The 22,444-nt window shown below is 37.1% G+C and overlaps 1 protein-coding gene and 1 long non-coding RNA gene across 3 annotated transcripts in view; both read right to left on the bottom strand.

Annotated features, from left to right (window-relative positions):
• LOC126920134 (UPF0489 protein C5orf22 homolog) overlaps positions 1–22,444 on the bottom strand; it is a 420,270-nt gene that overhangs the window by 357,892 nt on the left and 39,934 nt on the right. The gene's annotated exons all lie outside the window — the stretch shown is intronic.
• Positions 16,202–19,212, bottom strand: LOC126920145 (uncharacterized). Of its 2 annotated transcripts, XR_007711898.1 has the most exons (4): positions 17,828–19,212; positions 17,067–17,521; positions 16,617–16,977; positions 16,202–16,545 (listed from the first exon to the last, which is right to left on the bottom strand). It is a non-coding gene; the product is annotated as an uncharacterized LOC126920145 (long non-coding RNA). The 2 variants fall into 2 exon arrangements; XR_007711897.1 differs by having other exon boundaries at positions 17,067–19,207.

Below are 22,444 nucleotides of genomic sequence, written 5' to 3'. Positions count from 1 at the left end.
AGAACCACTACAAAAGCTACATCACACGTAAACCTCGCAAATAATATTCATCTAAACGTTTCGCTAAAATTACGATTTCCTATCTGAAACGTATTATTCTACTCGCGATTTTTCCAATTTTTTTCGTCGATTCGTATCTCAGAAATCGAGCAGGGAAAGTGTAAAAGAGGGAAGAAAGGAAGAAAAGGGATGGAGGGGTGGGGGGAGGAGAAACAGAAAATCCGAAGGTACAGGATCGACGAACACGTCCGCTACGTAGCCGAGATCTACGGCGGAGAAATTTCTCTGCGTCGTTGCCCATTATCGTATCGAGTATCGACCGCACGCCGCAATTTCTGCCCACCGGGTCACGTCCAGCCGCGAAATCGGTATGCGGAAGAGAAAATATCGATGTTTATCACGATGCGGACGGTCGCCGTCGGTGCCCCGACGCGAACCTAATCTACCGACGCTGCGCACCACTAACGGTCCGCCGAGCCGTACACCGGTGCCGTTTCTTCGTTTTTCGGCACCCCGTGGTACTGTACGCAGCTGGGAAGGCACACCGCAGAGTACTGAACTCATACGACGAATACCATGGGAGATTGATATCCGTCTGGTGGTTTAAATCGACAGACGTCACAGGCATCGTCAAAGGTTTGATGATGATCGGTAATGGTAACTTTGTTGGAATGTGAGGGGGACGATGGAGTTTAACGTAATTGTGAGGTATTAACGTTTTTGAGATTTGGAAGTTATATGCAATCTTCCTAGTTATTAGAGTCATATATCGATATCGTTTCTTGAAACGTTCGATGATAATCGGCGATGGAACCGCTGTCAGGTTATGAAGAGGGTGATGGAGTTTGATGTAATCGTAAAGTACAAACGTCTATTAGGTTGGGAAGTTACATATCGGTCTTCTTCGTCATTAGAGTCACGTATCGTTGTTATCGTTTCGTGAAATGTTTGACTATAGTCGGCGATTTTAGTCTCGTGTCTTGCACAATCACCCTCTTTCGTTTGTACCTTCTTAGTAACACGACGACAATTACTGCATCGGTTACGTCAATCCACTTTTACGATTTAAAATAAACTTCACAAATATACACCTTTCGAGCTTTAATGGGAAAGGTACGCGTGTCTTAACGACAGAATGAAAGTACGGATCATTAGTTAGAAGATAGGTCGAAATCGAACAGTACAATTACTTTGTATTAGATAATAAATTCGTCATATAAGAACGAAATGTTGAAAGACTACAAATACAAGTGTCATAGCAGGATGAAATTGTCCATCGTAATCAACTTCATGCTACTAAAACCAAAAGCTTGTATCAATTATTAAATACATCTAGTAGTAACATCAGCAACTTTCTTATTTTGCACGTGTACCGCGTTAACACACATTCCTCCGTAACATCGATACTGGCAATCCCACGAATGGGACTGTTCGACGTTCAAGTCTCGTAGCAAGGATTATATCGAGTTTCGATCCAGCCTCTCTCGCGTATATCGTATTCTTTCCTCTCGTCCGCTTACGGGAAACGATTCCACGGTGCATTCATTTTTCTTATCTCTAGCACCGAAGGAGGTCGATCGGTCAATTAATTACAAAGGAGTGATCACTGGATAATTAATGCCGCGACCAGCATATTCTCGAAACGTTCCACTCTAACGTTGGGTGGCTTATACACACCGAGTATCGTATCTGTTTCTGTGTACAGAAAACCTGGGCGCGGACTTTTTCCTTTTATTATATCACCCGCGAGTCGTAAGAAATGCAATTATAATATAGTGCTAGCCGTACAGCGTGTCCGCTCCTCTTTTACGCTCTCTTCTATCTCTGTATTCCGCTCGAGCGTGAGCGTACATGATCGTGATGAAACGCCATCGACGTCAACCTTGACGAAACTTCGCGCACTTCGCATTTTAGATGCAATCGAAGGCTACCTGGCGCGATACCTTTTAAGGTGATTATGCGAGGAAAGATCGTGTTAAATCGTTTCTTTATCGGTAGATCGGAAGATCGTAGATCGGCAACAAGGTTTAAAGTCAAAATGGAGCTTCTCTTTACATTCACGCAGCATTCTCAAAGCCTTCAAGTTCTTCCGTTGTAAAACGTCGTTCGCGAGTCTTCCACTTCTTTCCCCTGGTCTGTCCAGCGATGGTAATCTCAGCATGGCAAAAAAAGGCATCGCTATTTTTGATGCAGCGCGCTAATCATTAATTAGCTGTTTCTTTAATCAGCGATCGTCTCCGGGGCGTTTCGACGGTTCTTGCTAGCGAAGAACAACCAGTAGGACGGTTATAGCGAAAGGAAAAGGACGAACAACTAGGGGAACAAGGACGTACGATGTGGCGAACGAGGTGGAATGCCGAGGGGCAGCCACTCTGGAAAGGGCCGATTAATTTTTCGTGTCGCCGACATCGGTCGTTCGATCCTCCTGCTTTTTCGTGCGATTCCGCTCAATGAAGATCGACGAAAGACGGATCTTGCTTATGGTGGTCGTGTAGGAACGCCTGCCCGCGTCGTTAACAGGAGATCGATGGTTTCGCGTAACTGGCGTTTCGCGGCGATTCATTCTACTTTATTGTTATTGCTTCTCGTTGTGTTGCACGTGAGAAGATCGAGATCGGGACCGTTCCGATGGAACCGATGTGTTCCTTTTTTTCTCTATCGTTATTCATCATTAAACTTCTTTTAAATTTTATTCTTGTGCAGGAATGATTTACTTTATTTGTAAAAATTGTATTGAACGTAGGATCGTAGAGAATTTTTAGATAAGAACGATTTGGAAATTATCATTTAATTTAAAGTTGAAGGATTTACAAAATAGATAATGTTAATGATAATGTTAAAATGTTAGATATTTATCGATGTTCTATCGACGTTGAGACGATTTATGAAGGTCTATCAAGTATTTTGAGCATCATCGTTTATAGCGAAATTGACGGGTGATTGATTGAACGAAAGTTGTATTATTCTATCTACTCTGTGAATTCTTTTTCTTTGTTCTTCTCTAATTTCATAGTTTAGTAGTTCACGAATATTTTTCGAATTTTTTAATCGTTGTTCAACCCTAAAAATTTTCCATCCTCCAATAGTTAAGGGTTAACTTTTTAATGCTGCGTTAAAATAACAAAGAATTCAGAATTAATTATGTGAACAATAATTATTTTTCGACATATTTGTTTAACCTTAAGATTTTTTACATTTCTCATATCAAATATATAATACAAGATACATTCTCCTGAAGTAATTTAGAAACACTTTTACAGTAGAGAATAAGACGATGTAGGAATGAAACAAACGTACAAAAACAAGTATTTTTAACTTTTGTGTTACATATGACGATATTTAGCATATAAAATGTACGATGCACTATATCTAACAGCTTATCCGCGTCTCTTTCGGGTTACACTGTAAAAGGGTTAAACACAGTGGCAAGCATTCATCTTCTCTCAACAAACATCATCCTCCATCACCATCTTTCAAACAACCTTCGCTCAATGCTATCGCATCGAAATCGAACGTGCAGCGTCGCTCTTTACATTTCGTGCCTGACTCGTCCAACTATCAGGATTTTACGTACTTACGGAAATCTTCTATCACGCGATTTACTAGATATAATAACTGATGCAAATTCCTTGTAACGCTTGGGCCAGCGATTTCCGTTTCTAAAGATATTTTACGATCGGCGTCGTTTATTTCCATAGCGTTCTGTCGTCCGACGCAGGTCGCTTGATCACCGAGCGGACGCGCTGCTATCTTCGCGGATATCAGTTCGAGCTATAAAGTCGTCTCACAATTACGAGGCGTCTGACAGGTGTATAGTGCGAGGAGAAACGTTAAGAGGTTCGTTGGGCGCAGGACAAGAGGCTGAAACGAAGTAGCGACGAGAAACGGCCGACAGGAGGAAGAAAAAGAAACGAGTGATGGAGGACCGGCGTGGAAATGCGAAACACGCGGAAGACCATCACGTAACTACCGGGAAATGATCCTGGTGGAAAGCTGGTCGCGATCGCGCGCTTTCTGCCATAGGCTCGCAGAAAGTCTTTTGATTAGAAATTATTGCGTCGTCAGAGAATCCGCTCGTAAAATGCCTCGTAATCGAGTGAATGATAATGTATCCTTGGTTTCATCGGCGGCGTTTTGTTAATTTATGCGTGGAAACAATGTTATCGGACTTACGAATATCTTGCCAGCTATTTTTTAGTTTTTATTTTTCCGATATACGTATATGTACGTATATATTTTGTAATCACAACTTGTGATCAACGTCATCGACGTGGGTTGTTTTTAAATATCAATGATTATTAATTACCTTCATTATTTCTAATGTATAATAATATATAATAAAGAAATTTTCAAAATATTGAGTTAGTCGATTAAATCACCCAGTGGCTCGTAATTGTAATCTATAGGTTGTACGTTCAACTATTCAAATTTCAATAAATTTTAATAATTACGTTACGTTGCAATATAAGAACTAGACTGGGCAACTGAAATATTTACGGAAACTCGAAACATATAAAAATGCATAGCACGCGCATAAATATGCAAAAATACAAACGTTATACACCAAACTGAAATACCGCTGCAAGTCTACTTTACCTTCCATTCTTTAATTACGCCGATAGAAACGTGAATTTGTTCAGTCCGTAATGTAACGATAACGTATAATAATATAAGCCATGAAATTTATAGTATTCGTAAAAACCAAAAAACCAAAGAAAGAAATTCGCACAAAAAGCAAGCATTGATTCTACGGGAATCGTCGTAAACAGTCTCTCGAAGATCCACATCTAGCAATGGAAAATCGAATAAAGATAAAGGCTACACCAGATCTATAAAAACCGACAGAAGATTATCCAAGGAAAGGGCGTGAAAATGGGCAAGAGAGAAGGACAAAGAAAGACCATAGGAGAGAAACGACAACGATGAAAAACAGAGAGGGAGGTCGCAGAAGAGAGGAGGTCAGCGACCCGCACGGAAATAGGATCAAAACCTTAGGTAAACGTAACTTTTCCTGCGGGAAGGGGCCGGAGGGTGGAGTGCAGAGAGGGAGGAGGGGGCGAGCCTGGTTCGGCTCATTCGGCGCGTTTGGAAATCCGCCAAAGAAATCCAGGAACGGCATACGTCGCGTCGTGGCGAGCCGCGGGGAAACCGCCACGACGACGTGCCATGCTTCTCGATCCATTAGCGCGTACTGCACTGCCGGCTAAGGTAATTGGACAGCTTCGAGGAATAATAATACACGATATGTATCATACGAATCCGGACCTCGAGTCTCGATTAAACGTAACGATGGTCCATGACGTTGAAGCTCGCACCACTGACTTTATGGATCACGCGACTGACTTATTTCGATTAATGATGCAATGGGAAATACCGATGTTTGGCTTTCATATGTTTGATATGCAAGTTTAGACGGTTCACTGACTACTACGATTTATTTACGATTTTGTATTGGCTACTATGAAATTCGCGTAGTAGGTTGTTTAACACACGAAACAATTGAGAAAAATCTTTTGGAAAAAGAATCTAAGTCTACGGTATGTGACATATTTTTGGTGCTTCGAGTTTCAATCGTATTTTCATCAGTACGTTGAGTTTTGTGCATAGATCGCAACGTATCGGTAAATAAAATTAAAATAAACGAATGAGCAATCTAAAAATCGAGCATGTTCCTTGTTAGCTTCGTTCACGTCTAAGTAGGTCATCTTCCTTTAAATGTAATAGAGTCGATGCATTCAAATGTTAGACGTCAGTAATGGGACCCATGAATCTTCCGCAAAAGCACTTAACCAAAACCGAAGAAGAATTCGCAAATATCGCGAATTCCATCCTCCGCTTCTGATCCTTAACCCCGTTCTATCGAAAAGCAAGTTTCAAGCAGCGAGAACGTTGAGAGGGCAGGAAAGACGAGAGCGTATGAAGCAGGTTGCACGGTAGCGGCTTATCGCTTGGTTGGTATCTCGTTGTACTGAGAGATGCTCCGCGGGTAATCTACATCGTCCAGGAAGGAGAGAGCCCAGTGGTACGAGACTCGGTGGCCGTGTACAACACAAAAGTAGAAAGTCTTTCTCGTTCGATGACCCGCCACCTTCTCCCTGTCCAGGAAGACCCCGATGCCACTGGCGTGGCTAAGATTCTTCGTGTAATATAGAAGTCGAACATCAGCCCTCTGGCCACTGGTGTTTATTCAGGAAGAGTTCTCTACCACTCGTAGATAACCATGTCCACCGACAGTAACGAAGTCCATACGTTTTCAGCACTCTGCGCCATTCCGACAGAGAGAACGAGACGGAATAAAATAGAAGTAAAGCGAGAGCAAGATGGAAAACGAAAGAGAGAAAAAGAGAGGAACTTCGCTTGGGACCTCGCTCAGCACCGAGATTTGCATGAACGTTCGGGTCCTCGTGGAGCACGTAGGTACGTAGATACTTACGTACGACGACACAGAGTCTGGCACGAAGGAAGTCCTCCAGGTCGTAGCCGATGTCCAAGGAAATCAATGGAAACTATATTTGGATGTCGAGAAATAAATTGTAATCACCAACACGGCGTGGAACGGATCGCGGAAGGTCGTCGCGTATGGGACGTGCTCGACGTTTACTTGACATTCTCAGCAGCGAGATTTATAAGACGCAGCGTGGACCGCACCGGTCTTCCTTCTGGAAATCAGAGAGAGAGTCTGAACGATTTTATGGCGGCCACTTTGTGGTCTCGGAGATACGCGTGTCGGAGAAGCGTCTTCCGGCTGGCACAGCACCTTTTTCTTGGACACCTTCGATATTCTTACTTCATCTTCTTGTGACACACCGTGTTTCGTTATGGGTGTCCTCGTGCATCGAGAATGACTCGAGTAAATCGATGTCATGTATGTTGTTTGTTTGAACGACACGGCTTGGCTGATTGATTTTCGGGGTTGTGTTCGTCGTATGACGAATTGCCTATTATTTATTCGATTACAAACAACCATCGCAGTTGGCATAATTAGCTTTGTTTCGAATCTCAGTTCTATTCCTTGGCTGGTTTGATCATTAGTTTGCGACAACAACGATTAATGTTGGTAGTTAATAATCGAAATCTCTGCAAGCTTACACCTTGTTTAATAAATTTAGGGTAAAGATTTTAACTCTTTCTTAGAAATACGTAGCATGTTTAAATACTGTGACATATTTAGATCAGAATGAGGTATATTATGATTTAAATTTATCTGCTTCGAGCTAGGATGTACATATCAAACGTTAAAGAAGGAATCGCGTGATCATATTTCGTTCCATTATTGTAAGTCCTTCAAATTCGTTTGCTTTTTCTCTCTGGTTTCTACACATTATCATCTCTAGAATCATTTACTGTAATATATTACGTGTTCTATTTCAACGAACAAGTGACACACATTGTAACGATTGCGGATAGAAATTTTAAAGAATTCTTCATTTCAATAACTGAAGGACTTTTGACCTCTTTCTTATTTCACGTACGCCAATTGGCAAATTATTTCACAACAATAAATCAATATCTTATCTATTTATAGGCCTTAAGTAAATCCTTCATTACTTTCAACTTGTCATATTATCGATCGTATGATGGTGGTAATTGTATTTAAAACCAACGAACGGAACAGCATTGCGTTTCTCCGATGCAATGTTCGCCTTCTGACCACCTTCCTATGGGTTACGATATTTGCATAAAGCGAGAGGTTAGCGTTTACTTATGATAGATGGATACCAAGTAAGTACTCTTGTGTTCTTCGGAACATGACAAGTGGAAAGTTCGTTAATGAATTCGCCGTGATAGAAATGCCACGTTTCCCCTCCGTCCACGAGGAGATCCCCGCGAGACACGATCGTGTAAAATGCGCGAAAAAGGAAATCGATGTTGTTTGGCCAATGCAAATTTGCGTTGCACTTCTTAATATTTCGTAACCAAGTGAGAAGATGTCGATTCGAGGCATTTAGAATCGGGAATTGATTGGATGATGCTTGACTATCGGCTATGCAGTTATTAATAAGTAAATAAGGTATATTTCGTTTCATTGTATGTGTATAATGAGTGACACTAATGATTAAAGAGGATGACGCTTCAAGAGCTGGGAATTTTTATATCTTCCATTTAAGGAATTTATTCGCTTGTTTGCAGTGAAAATCACATTTAACTGATGTATTTGGTAAATAATATTTTTCGTAAAAATAATATTCATTAGTAGCAAGGAATTTTTAGCTTGTAATTTATAAGAAGTTTAAAAGATAAGTATATTTTTTAGTAGATTACATTTTCTAAAAAATAATGACTACAATTCGAAGCAGATATTTTATTAGAAAATAAAACTAGAAATCAAAGAAGAAGAAAGACCCAAACTACCGATTATTATACAATATTTTGTATCTATCAATAACTATCGTAATACTTTTTAAAAATCTCAGAAGAATATTAACACCTACCAATGGCCGGATGTTTTCCGGGCTGTGGCAAAATATTTTCTTTCGTCAATTAATCATGACAAAAATACTTTTTTAATCTTTTTGTAAAGTGGATGTAATATATTAAAATTAAAACAACCTTTACCAAAAATAATTATATATATATATATATCGGTTAATTGAGCAGCAATTTGTTAAAGTACGTCGTTACTTATACGAATTTACGAATTTATCCCAACGTAAACAACTTCTAAAATTAGCATAAAGTAGCCACTATATTAATAATTCTAATTCGGATTTTTATACATTGATGAGAAGACAAATTCAAACAGGTGCATAGAATGGACATAATATACAAAGATATACGAAATATGCAAAATGTAGTAGGTCAAATGTAAATCAAGCAATCTTTTGCCTAAAAATACAATTTTTTAAATATATTTCATATATTGAAACACATTATACAAATATAAATTTGCATAAATATGCGCGATCTGTCAATAACAAATTTCTCTCACGTGCCATCGACCCCATCAAAAATTTCCATCACGATATTCCAAGTTTTTCTCGAGGAAACTTCCTTTACCTCTATTACCATTACAAAAATCTAAAACCGTTCGACGAAGCTACTTGAGATACGTCTAATAATCGATGTACCTGCCGCCGAATACCAGTCGAGCGACATCATTCGAAGAGAAAAAAAGAGACGGCGGATTTTGCAGGAAGGAAGCGGCGAGAAAGAGACGCGAAGTCTGCGCGAGTCAGATGATCGATGATCGTCGCGTTGATCGGCCAAACCATCGATCACTTGCGACCTCGCGTCATTCGACATTGTGCATCGATTGCTGCAACCTCACTTCCGGTACCTGAACAATAAACGCAGACATTCTCGAGACTCCGAGAGATGTCCATAATGAAGAGACGATCGCTGGATTCGTTTAGAAAAGGCGCAAATGCTTTAATGGCGTTATTAGTTAAGTTTAACTGCGTTTTCCTGTAACGTGGTTCTCTTAGAACGACTATTGTTTAAGAGTTAACTCGAAACGATTTTGTGGAAAGGAACATGTAGTATTTGAGTAAAGGAAATACGTTTTGGATTAGGTTTTTCGAAAGATTAGAATGAATTCGAGAAATATTTATCATTTTATTTTGAAAGCTACTATAGGATGAATACTTTTCTTATGTCTCATACTACTTATAACAAAACACTCTAATACTAAATACGAAGTAACAAAATATGTACATAGAAAGTAGAACTGAAAAAACTACAGTAATGAAATTTAGCATCGCAGCTATGATAGAACAAGATATATAATGGTATTAGATGAAATAGGATTTTATGATTTAGATATAGACGTGTTAAACGTTAAACGAAGAGGATAAAAGTAGCTTAATACGGTTAGTAATTACACGCACTTGTTTTATTTAATCGTCGACCAAATTTGTACATTTTATTTATTGATAATACCTGTCTTGACTATAAGATTTTAATATGCTATCTTGATTATAAGATCGTAATTTTCAATGTTACATTCGATTCTCATCTTTTTGTTTGAAGTATTTGCTAACTTTCACACCACAAAAGAAGCGCGATATAAAAAGCGATACCTTTTTATTGGCAACGAAATCCGACTTCTGAATTATGTAAACGATTATAAGAAAAAAGCTTTTAATTTCTGAAGCGGCTATCAAATAGCTTCGTAACCAATCTTTTACGATGCAACGAAATATTCCTGGAAATTTTTAATAGATCTGACGACAATACCACGATGCAGACACAAAAGGATCACGATGGTATAGATCGCTCGACAGGCGCGTAGAACGAGCGAAATAAATGATCCCAGCTGTTAAGGAAATGCAACACAGTTGCGTAGCAATTCGACTATTAATTATGTCAAATAAATGCTACATAGTAGCCAGTCCCATTGCACCATCCCTAATGAATTCCGTGGCTAAAGATAATCGAAATATAAATCTCTCGACTTGTTTTGGAGAATAATAGCGAATTCCTTCAAAGTACCATTAGAATCTTCTTTGATTAAAATAAAGATACTACGAAGTATAGATAAAATTAGAATCCAATTTAATCCTTCCATTGTGTTCGGGACTATATGATCCCATCGCATCTTCAAATTACCGTAACCTTTTGTATTCAATTATACTGCAGCCAGATTGTTTCATTTTGTATATTATTATGGAGAGATACTTTAAGAAATAAGAAGCAATTTCTCGTTAGATTTATCAAAAGATGAACAATCACAATTATTACACAACAATGGATAAGATAAAGTTTAACGTATATGATGAAAGGCATAAATTCGTTTAGAAACTTTAGAATTTTTTAAAAGATTATCTTGTAGAGAAACCAAAAAATTGTGAACCCACAATTTAATATAATCTTTTCAAAAAAACAAGTCTTATACAGATAAGAGGAAAATGTTGTAACTTCTCCTATTCACTTATTCCTGGAATTATCGCTCCATTATAATACCTCTAAACTTTTAAGTTATTAGGACGTGTTATTCTTCCTATAAATTAGAAGAAATCAATGATAAATTTTCTATGAAGAGGAAAATTTACGAAGTTCTATTTAACATTTAATTACAATTACAATTGCACGTTCAAGTAACAACACTGCGAAATTCAATTTATTCGAACCAATCGTTAAGTTACTCATTTGAGTTACTAAAGATGCCCCAAATATTACTAAATAGTACATTCAAATTAAATAAATATTAATCCTTCCTAATTCTCCCTAGCCTTCATAATTAATATCGCACCAAGTAGGTGTAATTTCTTCGCTTTTTCCATAAAATTCTTCTTTCCATCAACCCCCATCCACGTATAGTACCGAAAACTAATTTTTTCCGAAATACTCCCTCAACATTCGTACTAATCGTTCAACGCAATCCGTTGCACTATCGACATTCGCCCTATCGCGGGATCCCGCCGGCACGAAACGGAAACTGATACGCTAGAAGGAAGGTGGTGCAACGCCTGCAGCTGACCCACTTTAACAGCTTCTATATCGGCGAATAAACAAGACGGAATGCTACCAATGCTATGGGGGACTTTCACTCGGAAGGCTCGTTCCTCGTTCAGAACCGGGACCAACCGCGCGGCGATCGATTGTTTTCGAAAGGTCGCCGCCCGGTCCTCCATTAACCAGTTTCCCATTAGTATTTAAGTTCCTCTCTTTTAGAATCGCTTAAAGGTCAGGCCGATGGACCGATCGTTTTATCATTTTTCAAAATAACCTCATCATCGTCGATACCTCTGTGCCTCCTTCTCTTAGCGTCTGGATAAACTGCGTGTGGGATAAAAAAGGGATACAGAAGGAGAGAGAGAGAGAGAGAGAGGGAGAGGGAGAGAGAGAAGGGAAAATTGGGGGACAGGAACAGACAGGGCAGACTGACGGAAAATATTTACGTTTCATTACGTGTTCCGTGGAAGCCAATTAGCGCGAGTCGCCAACGCGAAAAACGTGAAAGGGAGCTCTTTGTGTCCCTTCGTTTTACGCCGCGCCGGCTCCATAGACTGAAACATACTCTCCGGACGATTCGTCAAGGTTACGCAATGCCGCAGAAACGATTGGAAATGAAATCCTTTCGTTCGAGGCCGTGTCTTGATTGTTTCAGATTTCGAGACTTGCCGCCAATTTTCGGAAGTTTAACGACCGCGGGACAAGGGAAACCGTTGACTTTGCGGTTACGAAGATTTGTGAATAGAGTACTCTCCAATTAGCAATTGTTCTTCGTCTATTGTTTCGAGGATTCGAAATTCATTCGACTTGACTACGTTCTTGGTAGTATAAAGAAGTATCTATATATATAAATACATTTTTTATTAATACAAATGATCATTTTCAATCCTCTTCACTACAGTTTTATTTATCTTCTTCTTTTATTTCATCTATAAAGTTGCTTTGTGGACTTCTAATATAGTATTAATGTACTATATTATTTCTATAAATTCTAAGATATTTGATCTTCTCGTTTTTTCATATCACAGCATATAAAACTTGGAAAGTAAAAGTACGAATTGAGAAATTTAACATCCCTTTATACCATATTGTAATATAGCACTAATACAACAAACGATGTTGTCGATCCATACGTATCTTTCTTAAGTATTTCTCATATTACCAAATATGAACACAACAATTGTTAGATGTGCAATAAATCCAGCTGATAGTTATACAATTTTACTTATTCTCTCTCTTCGTCTCATTATTTATTACAAACCGCTTTAAGATAATCCCAAGATATCCGATCGTTATTTCATATTATAAAATGAATGTAGAGATACTCCTGAATGTAGGGGATCGCATTCTATCCCTATATTTCACGTGAGAGTTCGACTTCCTATCGAAAGACGTCTGTTTTGTCCCACAAGTACTGGAAGAATCGTCTCGCAGGATATTTTCGCCGTTCGTCCAGCAAAACATCCGTCACTGCGCTCGGTCGTTCCATAAATCTTGAAGAACGTTCGGTCGGCGTGGCGTACGGCAAGAAACGAACGCCGGGTCACCGGATATCGTTTAGATGCTCGCTCGGAACGCGGGCCGTACGAACAGAGTAAAGAAAGAACCGCGTTGCTCGTATGTCACTTTCCAACGGAAAAAGAGAGCCAAGACGAAAGCTGAAAAGCTTGCGGAGATCGCGGTCAGAAATTATGTGAATTCATTAACAAACGTGTCATGCAATCAAACTGCTATTTACCAATCGATTAATTCAACGATCTGAGCGATTTACGGCCACGTAGCTCAGCTATCGTCGCATCGCTGCTTGCTATGCGTTACTTTTCTTTCTCCTTTCCTCGTTTTTTATCTTGTCTGCTACGTATCTGTTTCCTTCGTCTTCTTTCTTCTTCCTTCGTTATGTTCCGTGATAGCGTCGATGTACAAATTTTAATATTTTATATCATCATAATAGTTTATATATAATTAGAATAATATTTTGTTAGAATTCGTTGTAATCGAAAGAATATTATTATATATATATATATATATATATATATATATTGTATATCATTAGTAGATAATTAGCTACTTTTTGTACTGTTGCTAAATGGCTGAATAATTATTAATCGTTTACTTCAAACTTTCTATTGCAATCCAATTTTTCAAACTCTTATTTTTAAACAGAACAGCTTTGTTTTATTACACTATATCGTTCCATATCTAACAAACGTAATATAAAAGAAGAAGACTCGTGTTGGATTCATCAGTTCGTTTTTTAAATTGTATTGGATCCATTAATTCCCTTCTTGAAATTCTCTCCCCGTTCTATAACTACGATGGAGAATCCACACAAGGAACTTTATTCGCCAGCAAAACTGCTTAAGGGGTCGTGTATCGTCTACTATCGTTACATCGTATCGAGGCGTAAACGTTATTCCTTCGATGCAAGTATAATTGTCGAGTAAGTGATTGTCGATGGCCAGAGGGATGATCCTTGAAACAGCCGAGGTGAACACACTGGCTACGCGAGGTGTTTCATGCTTCTCCTATTCGTTTCCGTGAATTAGGTAAGAAATCATGCGTGTCGTGGTTATCCAGACTTTATAGCCGCGAAATAGGGCTGGACAACGTTCATGCTTGAGCGAAAGGCGTAGAATCGAACGATTTGGAAATGAAAAGGATTATCTGACAGGCATTGTCTGCTATAATGTGGAAACTAATCCATTCGTTTCGTCGCAAATAGCATAGTATTAACTTATTGGAAAATTTTAGCCATTGTTGGCTAGAATCATTAGTTATTTAGAAATATTTTCTAGTAAAAAGCGTTAGTCAGGAATTCTATCCTTTTGTTATTCAGGAAGACTTCTTTTTTGGGATGAAGAATTTTTATTTTTCAGGGTGCTTCGTGTTATGATTATGTAACATAAAGGACTATTAGAATTTCTTATTTTGTAAAGTAATACAGTAGACAAAGAATTATATGAAGTATATTTTCTATAGATTGACATGCGTAAATAATTTATTTACAAAAAGCTACTTTATAATTGAAATTCTATATAAAAAGGATACAAGAAATATAATCCATTTTATCCAGCTTGCTTCTCTAACCTAACGTTGGCTAGTAGATTGAGCCAATTATACACGGACACAGTAGTATGAACCGTTAGCGGATCAAAGTATGTACAATACGTAACGGTATAATATTTTTTACAGGATAAACTTAATATCTTGTTAGTCATTTTCATATATTATTATTTCACCTTTCGTTTAGCATAGTATGCCATTTTTCTATAATAATAATATGCAAGATACCAACAATATCCTAATACATTTTAAAATCTATTCCAAGAATAATCGTGTAAGAAAAGTTACTGACTAAATGCAGTAAATTACGTTTAATACCTAGCCATAAATTTTCTGAATATAATCTCTTCGATATACGTAAACCGACAGCCCTTGATTTATTGCTACGTTGATACATTATGCATTTTCAAAACGTTTAAACAAGATGGATATTGATCGCTCTACGTCAATAATAAGGAAAATAAGGGATTGGACAATGCATTTTACAATTGTTGCATTATTATTGAACACTGTGTGTTCGTACTGTTTATATATTTTTAATATATTATTTCCACGTCTGCTATAATATTATTATAATTTCAAACATTGCTGCTTATTATTTACTTATTAATATCCTGGTTTATTTCTCCTATGTGTCGCCAACTATGAAAGATAATTTTTATGAAAATAGATCTTCAAATTCCCTCTAAAGGCAATTTAATTTAATTTTAATCCATTTCTTAATAGAAAACCATGGACCGTGTCTCATTTTACATTATAACAAATTTTCCACTGCTAGATTACACTTTAATATTCATTTTTCCCCTAACTATAAAAATCCATATAAAATCCTACAATTGTTAAAGTTGTTATTAATCTCAAACAAACCACTTCCTTCCAAATATAGAAATTCAACCGATGATTTCGGCTGATTGTGAGTCGCCAATGTGAATGTGAGTCGTCACTATAGCGAATGATGCGACTGCAAATAATTAATTAAAAGCAAGAAAAAGCAAGAAAAAGGAAAGAAGATCATGACCCTATATTACAAATTCCAAACCAGTTGACTAGAAACACTAAACACGTAGCAAGTATCTCATGGAAAGAAGTATTGTAGTCAAGAATAGATTGATATTAAACCATTCCCGTGGAACTTGGATCGCAGCTTATTTCTAGCTGGCACGCTCGAAGCGTTAAACTCTATCTTTGTAACAAACACACGTTGCAAGTAAATTTTTCAGCAGCTCGATTTCACAGGCCAAGGTTATTAACACCCGATGGTTTCCGGTCGCTCGTTTCGCGATTTTATCGAAATAAATGCTACGTTTTACCACGCAACCGAACCACTTTCGACCGGGAACGCTTATTTGAATTTTACGACGAACCGGGTATTTTCGATTTTACAGTAATGGCGTCCTCGGTTGAGATACCTTGGAAATGCATCGTTGCATCATCGATATCTTCTACACATCGAACGGACGATCGTTTCTGCGGGATATGTATGCGCTATGACTAGTTTTAAAAGAATTTTTTCCTCCTGCTGCACCAGCGGCGGAGGCGGCATGATGCAACCGGCTGATTTTACATTTGATGGATTTCTATAGGTACTTGTACGCTTTGTGTACCAAAATCAAATTCGATATTGCTAGTGGTTCTTCGCCGATCGAACGGTGGTTTCGTATGCTTTTAATTCACAATTGAATTCAATACAAAATATCTGTTCGAAAGTTTCGCAGTAAAATGTAAGAAATGTTCGAGAGCTATATTTGTGAAATCAATTACAATTCTTTACGACGTTTTATTATAATTTAAGTAACGTTATAATTTGTATTTTTTTTTTAAAAAGAATGAATTCTTTCAATTTACAGGTTACCAGCGTTCATTCGGTTTCTCATTTAGTTTTGTAACATTAAGAGTATCAAGATAAACGATATCCGGACGATGGTATTAGATGGAATAGAATGTACCAACTAAGATTGAATATATTTTAGATAGTATAGATTATTACGTGCCAACTGATGATTGAAGATTGATATGCTTTTTAATCTAATATTGTTTTATTACAAAACTCTGGATATTTCTCTTTGACTACTGTGTTTAATGGCCAACCTGGAACAATATGTATTTTACATTTTACATTGCAGTATTTGATTTATTATATTCATAGTAAATAATCTTACCCTCTTTCTAATATGTTAACTGTTAATGGATGGCCAGTACAGTTATCAGATCAGTTGTTCTTATTATTTCCATTTAAAGATACGAAGTTTTTGTTTCCATGGTTTGTAATTTTTCTGTGCTCAATGATAGAGAACTTTCTAAAATAAATTTAACAGGAATTTCTTGCAATTTTCTGATTTCTAACTTAAATTAAGGAAACAAATCGAGTGTTTTTTAAGTCGTCATTTATTAGCCCCCTGTGTAATCTCGTTGAAGTTCTAGCAGATTACACGTTCGTACGAAACAGTGATTTATGATCAGTTGCTTTCGATTCTTATTGCATTCCTTGAATTCCACACTTCATCGGTACGGTTATTTTCCCTAGAATGCATTTGAATTTCAGCTCTTGGGGATACTCGTTTTATATCACCAATTTCATTGATCTACAATATAAATCTGTAAGTACCAACTTTCAGCGAACATTCGTTTCATATTCCCTCAGTAGACTTCATTTTTTGCATCATAAATGTTGAAGTAACTACTTCAAGAAAAACTCTACATCTTTATTTATGGACATCCGTGACCTGCAGACTGCTATTACGCAGAAATATTCTAAATAAGGAGAGGTGCATATTATCGTACCCTTGAATATACATTATGTTTTGGGTTGCAAGGTCTAGAAACAAAGGAACTAATAAACAGATTTCTATTTATGTTCTCTGTAGCCTTTAGCTAAAGCTATATGGTTAACTTTTTTGGTAATGTCCTTTTGTTATAAATATATAAACGATCGATTCCATTGTCTAGTAACACTAAGAGAGTAAGGATCTGAATCAGCATAAACTTATGCTTATACCTTTAGTTATTTCAATATACTTTTCTATTACAAATTCATTCACTCGTTTTTCAATCAGTCAACCTCAACCTCAACACTAAAGAAATGTAGCGTACTGTTGACGAACATATCGTTGAAATTAACTCTTCCAATCTCATCAACCACGCCTATATGTACAAACTAAATCCATTTTCTTTTCTATTACAAATTCATTCACTCGTTTTTCAATCAGTCAACCTCAACCTCAACACTAAAAAAATGTAGCGCACTGTTGACGAACATATCGTTGAAATTAACTCTTCCAATCTCATCAACCACGCCTATATGTGCAAACTAAATCCATTTTCTTTTCTATTACAAATTCATTCACTCGTTTTTCAATCAGTCAACCTCAACCTCAACAATAAAAAAATGTAGCGCACTGTTGACGAACATATCGTTGAAATTAACTCTTCCAATCTCATCAACCACGCCTATATGTGCAAATTAAATCCATTTTCTTGGGCCAATGAATATATACATACGATACGTTCACACAATACGAATATACTAAATCCTATTTGTTGAATGTTTACAGATTCAATATAATTAATATTTCGCAGTGAAATTATGCGTCGCAACTTTGAATATCCATAATCCACAAAGTCACCAAAAATTGATTTAATCCACGGATATACACTCATATATTTAATATAAATTAGATGCTCTTCTCTGCTTTTAGTTTCTAGTTATTTTGTTATTAGGTTGTCCTAAAAGGTTCTTTCGTTTCATAAGGTGATAATAGATGAACGACAATTTCTGTTTTATATCATTTTATTAAATTAGGTATGATCCATTTCGTTATATTTCTATTATTATGTTCGTGCATAATTCGATAAACTAATATAAAACAAAAAACATTGTGCGTTTATTGTTTCCTTATAAAACGAAAGAAACTTTTCGGACAACCTAATATAAATCTGTTGTTTCATTCTTATCATCAGTGGTTTAAAATGTAAAATGCTAAGTAAAGGAGAAACTGTCAGATTTTTCGAATAAACAGTATGTATAATATTTATGACCGCAATAAAACGACTTTTAAATTAAACTATTAATTAAACAAATTTTTAATTTAAACAATATCGATAAGTACGAAAAAACAATCCACGTCAGAAGGTTTAAAGACGTAGAATCACGCAAGTCGTCTTCCACTAAGTCTCGTCCCACACTTGCATTGCAACACCAAACACCCTCAAACCATACCAAACTCGCTGCTAAATATTATCCGCGCGTATTCAGCGATTCAAGACCAACTCACGATCAATCTCACCCACTATATTCTCGACACAAATCATACCAGTCATACACAGCATCGACAATACGTCCCACAACATTTTGTCGATGACCGCCCACTAGATGTACCGGCATAAATCAATCTTGATACACCAGCCACGAGCGACAGTGAACCAACCGGAAGAAAGAAACAAAAAGAAAAGAAAAAAAAAAAAGAACAAGGAACGAGGCACAGACGACGTTCCGTGGCTCGTTGCCTGTCCGTGTCAGGCTTCTCGAGAAGCCGCCACTCCAACACGCATTTATCGATACACAGACTCATAAAACTATTCCAACACTTGTAGACACCTTTTATGAATATATTATGTGTGTCACGAAACATTTTGAAATTCATTAACGCTGTTACGAGACTTACGCAACCAACAATGATCTTATTGATGAAGCTTGAAACAAATCTAAAAATATACGTAGGAATTGGAAGATATTCAATATATATATATGTGTGTGTGTGTGTGTGTGTGTGTGTATTTCGTATAGATCACAAAAGTATTTAAGAGTATTTAATTATTAATTCTGTTAATAAATCTCAATATTATAATATAATACTACATTCTTGAGATAGCTATTATATTAGGATAGCTATGTATACTAATTTTTAGTGAAATATACTTATAGTATCTTGTAACTTCTATAGTCAGATTGTTTCTAATTTTACCAATATACTCATGACAGTCGTGTCATTATAGTACTGATGAAATTTCAAAATGATTTATATGACACGCAGAATATATGCACAGAAATTTTGTATGATAGATGTTCAAATGCTTATAGAAACCTTTTACGAACATACAGATTGGAACTTCTATATGCATCTTCAAATTAGTTTCAGATTTGACCAATATAATCATAACAGTCGTGTCTCATTACAGCGCTGATGAAATTTCAAAATGATTTATATGACACACATAATATATACGTGTAAGCTTCATGCAATAATTTTCTGTGATATGTTCGAATATTTATAGAAATTCTTTATGAATATACCAGACTACAACTTATGTACATCTTTCAATTTGTCTGGAATTTGACCAACGCCAATATTGACATCGTCGCCTCTCGTTACAAAGTTAATGACATTTTTTAATGTTCCGTATAATACGCGCAATATGAATGTAAAAATTTTCTACGCCAAATATTCGGATACTTTCGTAAGGCAGTGCACGTCGAGCCGATGTTCGGCGTTCTTCAGCGTCGCCCGGAGACGTGGCACGATCGGTTCTCGTAGTCGCAGTCCAGTCGTTGAGATCGATGGAAGGAAGCCAGCTGCCGCGGCAACCGGTTGGCGCCGCTCTGTCGAGCAACCTCCAGTCAAACAGAATCGGCTCTAGCCAAGTCTCCGCAGGGGGTTCTCTGGCCACGTTACGCGCATTTAGCACACAATGCGCGATTACAGCTTCGCGAGCGGATAATGAAACGATTTCCGCGATACGCGAATAATAACTTTGGCCTGCGGGACCCTCTATCGCTTTGTTTCGCCAACCGACGGTAACTTGCCTCCATGCACCGGCTCTTTTCGCGGATTACGAATTATTATTAATTGCGGACATTATGGAGTTGAACGTGTATCGTGATATTTTTATGCTCTTCTATCACATTTTCAATCTGATTATTCGTTTGAGTTTATCATGTTATTCCCGCTACGGTTCTTTCACGTGACAATTTTATTCCTTTTAACGAGTAAAAACAGGTTTAACGTTCGAAGAAAAATTCTAACACACTATCATTGATAACATCAACAACGATTCTTTTAGACTTTCTTCAAATTTGAGAGGCTTGTTAACACGATTGGGTGTAAAATGATTGGAAGAACGTAGAGGAGTTAATAGTCGACGACTAAGTTATTTAAAATGTAGTTGTCCGGCTGAAAGTATCTAATTCTATTGACGCAATCAGCATGTCTTTAGTTTTATGCGTTTTAAGAAAGTTAGTTGGAAAGCAACGGAGATAGCGGGCAATGTTGTTAAAACAAATATTATTACACAAAGTAAAAATATTTTTACTGAAAAGATATGAAGCTTCTGGGGAAAGATTGTCATATTTTAGTGGCAACGAATGTGCTAATGGATGGTTATTTGTAGAAAGCGGTTGTAATGCGGTGCGATTTTAGATTATGGTTTCTGCGAGACAAATGGAATATATTTTTGTACTTGTAAGCTATTTTAAAAGCAGAAAGAATCTATGCTATAATTACTAAGTTTTGAGTATTATACCTTGTTTTAATCGAAAAGATTTAATCGAAAATTACCGAGAGATCCAGCGTCATCTGTTCCCGACTTTTCCACATGATATTTAAAATTTTTATCTTGACATGTCCCTTTTTCAACAATTTCCATTACACCTTTTTCAAATAAAAATAATTCCTAGAAAAATGAAATACGTACAGTCATCAACAACAGCCCCATATATTTCATAAAAAATCCATCTGTATCATCTCTATCAAAAATGACTATACGCAAAGCAATGTCTCCTTTTCATCTAAAGGAAAGGATACAGGTCGAAACCTACCAAACGACATTACAAAATAATGGTACGAGTGATAGACAAAGGAACAAGATACTCGCATCGTTGGACGCGACTCGCGAATGAAAAGCTCTTCAAAGGCAGACAAGTCACGGCTGAAAAGTCGCGTGCTTTTTTATCGTTAATTTATGGGCATCCGCGCGAACCTGCCATTTGTATTATTGTACTTACGACTGAGAGCTACTAATGGAAACTCCGTGTCCGCTAACGCATCGCGGATTAGACGCGAGATAGAGGCTGCGTTCCTACCGGAAAGAGCTGCGCTCGCGATCGTGCCACTCGCGTACACGATAAACCGAAATAGGTGTTCGAGCCTAAGCGCGATCTAGCCAGCAACGAGCCGAGTCTAATTTTAATGAGTTTCACTTTTTTATTGCGCCGGGGCAGTATCGGTCTGCTCGTTAATGGCCACGCTCCGATGCCGTTAGGATTTTTGTACAGTCATTCCTGCACCACGGGAAGCCGTTTGGCCTGTTAATTGCGTAATTACCTTTAAAGGAGAATACGGTACTGGCCGAGCGTTTTCTTTTATCACCGACCACTGGATATTTGATATTTCCACCTCGAAGCTAGTATAAGGAATTTAGGATGAAGGGTTTATAAATAGCTGCTGTTTTTCAGAATTATTCTCGATGAAATAATCAATAATAAGCGAAATAAAAGTTTTGTCTGAACTTTATCCTTCGAATTCTTGATAAATCTGTTATTTATTTTATATAAATTATGTATAGAATTTTTTAAGTATCTGAAAGAATAAATTGATCGTTGGTTACAATACTTTTTAAACGTACATAATTTGAGATGGAAGTACGAGTTTAGTGTTAGTTTCTTGCCTTGCGATTTATTTTTTGTCACAGTATCACACATCAATAGGAAGTAACGGCTATTGTGTGCTAGAGAAAAAGCATTTATTAATATTCCGAATCTATAACGTAACCATAAATATGATTCTTATTTGTTAATTTCGATTTGCGGTACGTATCATGAGCTAGATTCGTGTATTTTTTATGTTTGGTCCGTATTATAAGTTTGATATTATAGGGCAGGGAGTTGAGTACTTAGTATAAAATACTATAACACTAGAATGTCTATAGATATTCACTAGTTGATTCTTAAATGAGAAATTTTTATTAATATTCGATATAAAATATTCGGTAATAG

The sequence above is a fragment of the Bombus affinis genome, chromosome 1, assembly GCF_024516045.1.
Source record: "Bombus affinis isolate iyBomAffi1 chromosome 1, iyBomAffi1.2, whole genome shotgun sequence".
Lineage (NCBI taxonomy): Eukaryota > Metazoa > Arthropoda > Insecta > Hymenoptera > Apidae > Bombus > Bombus affinis.
This window is presented reverse-complemented; position numbering and strand designations above follow the sequence as displayed.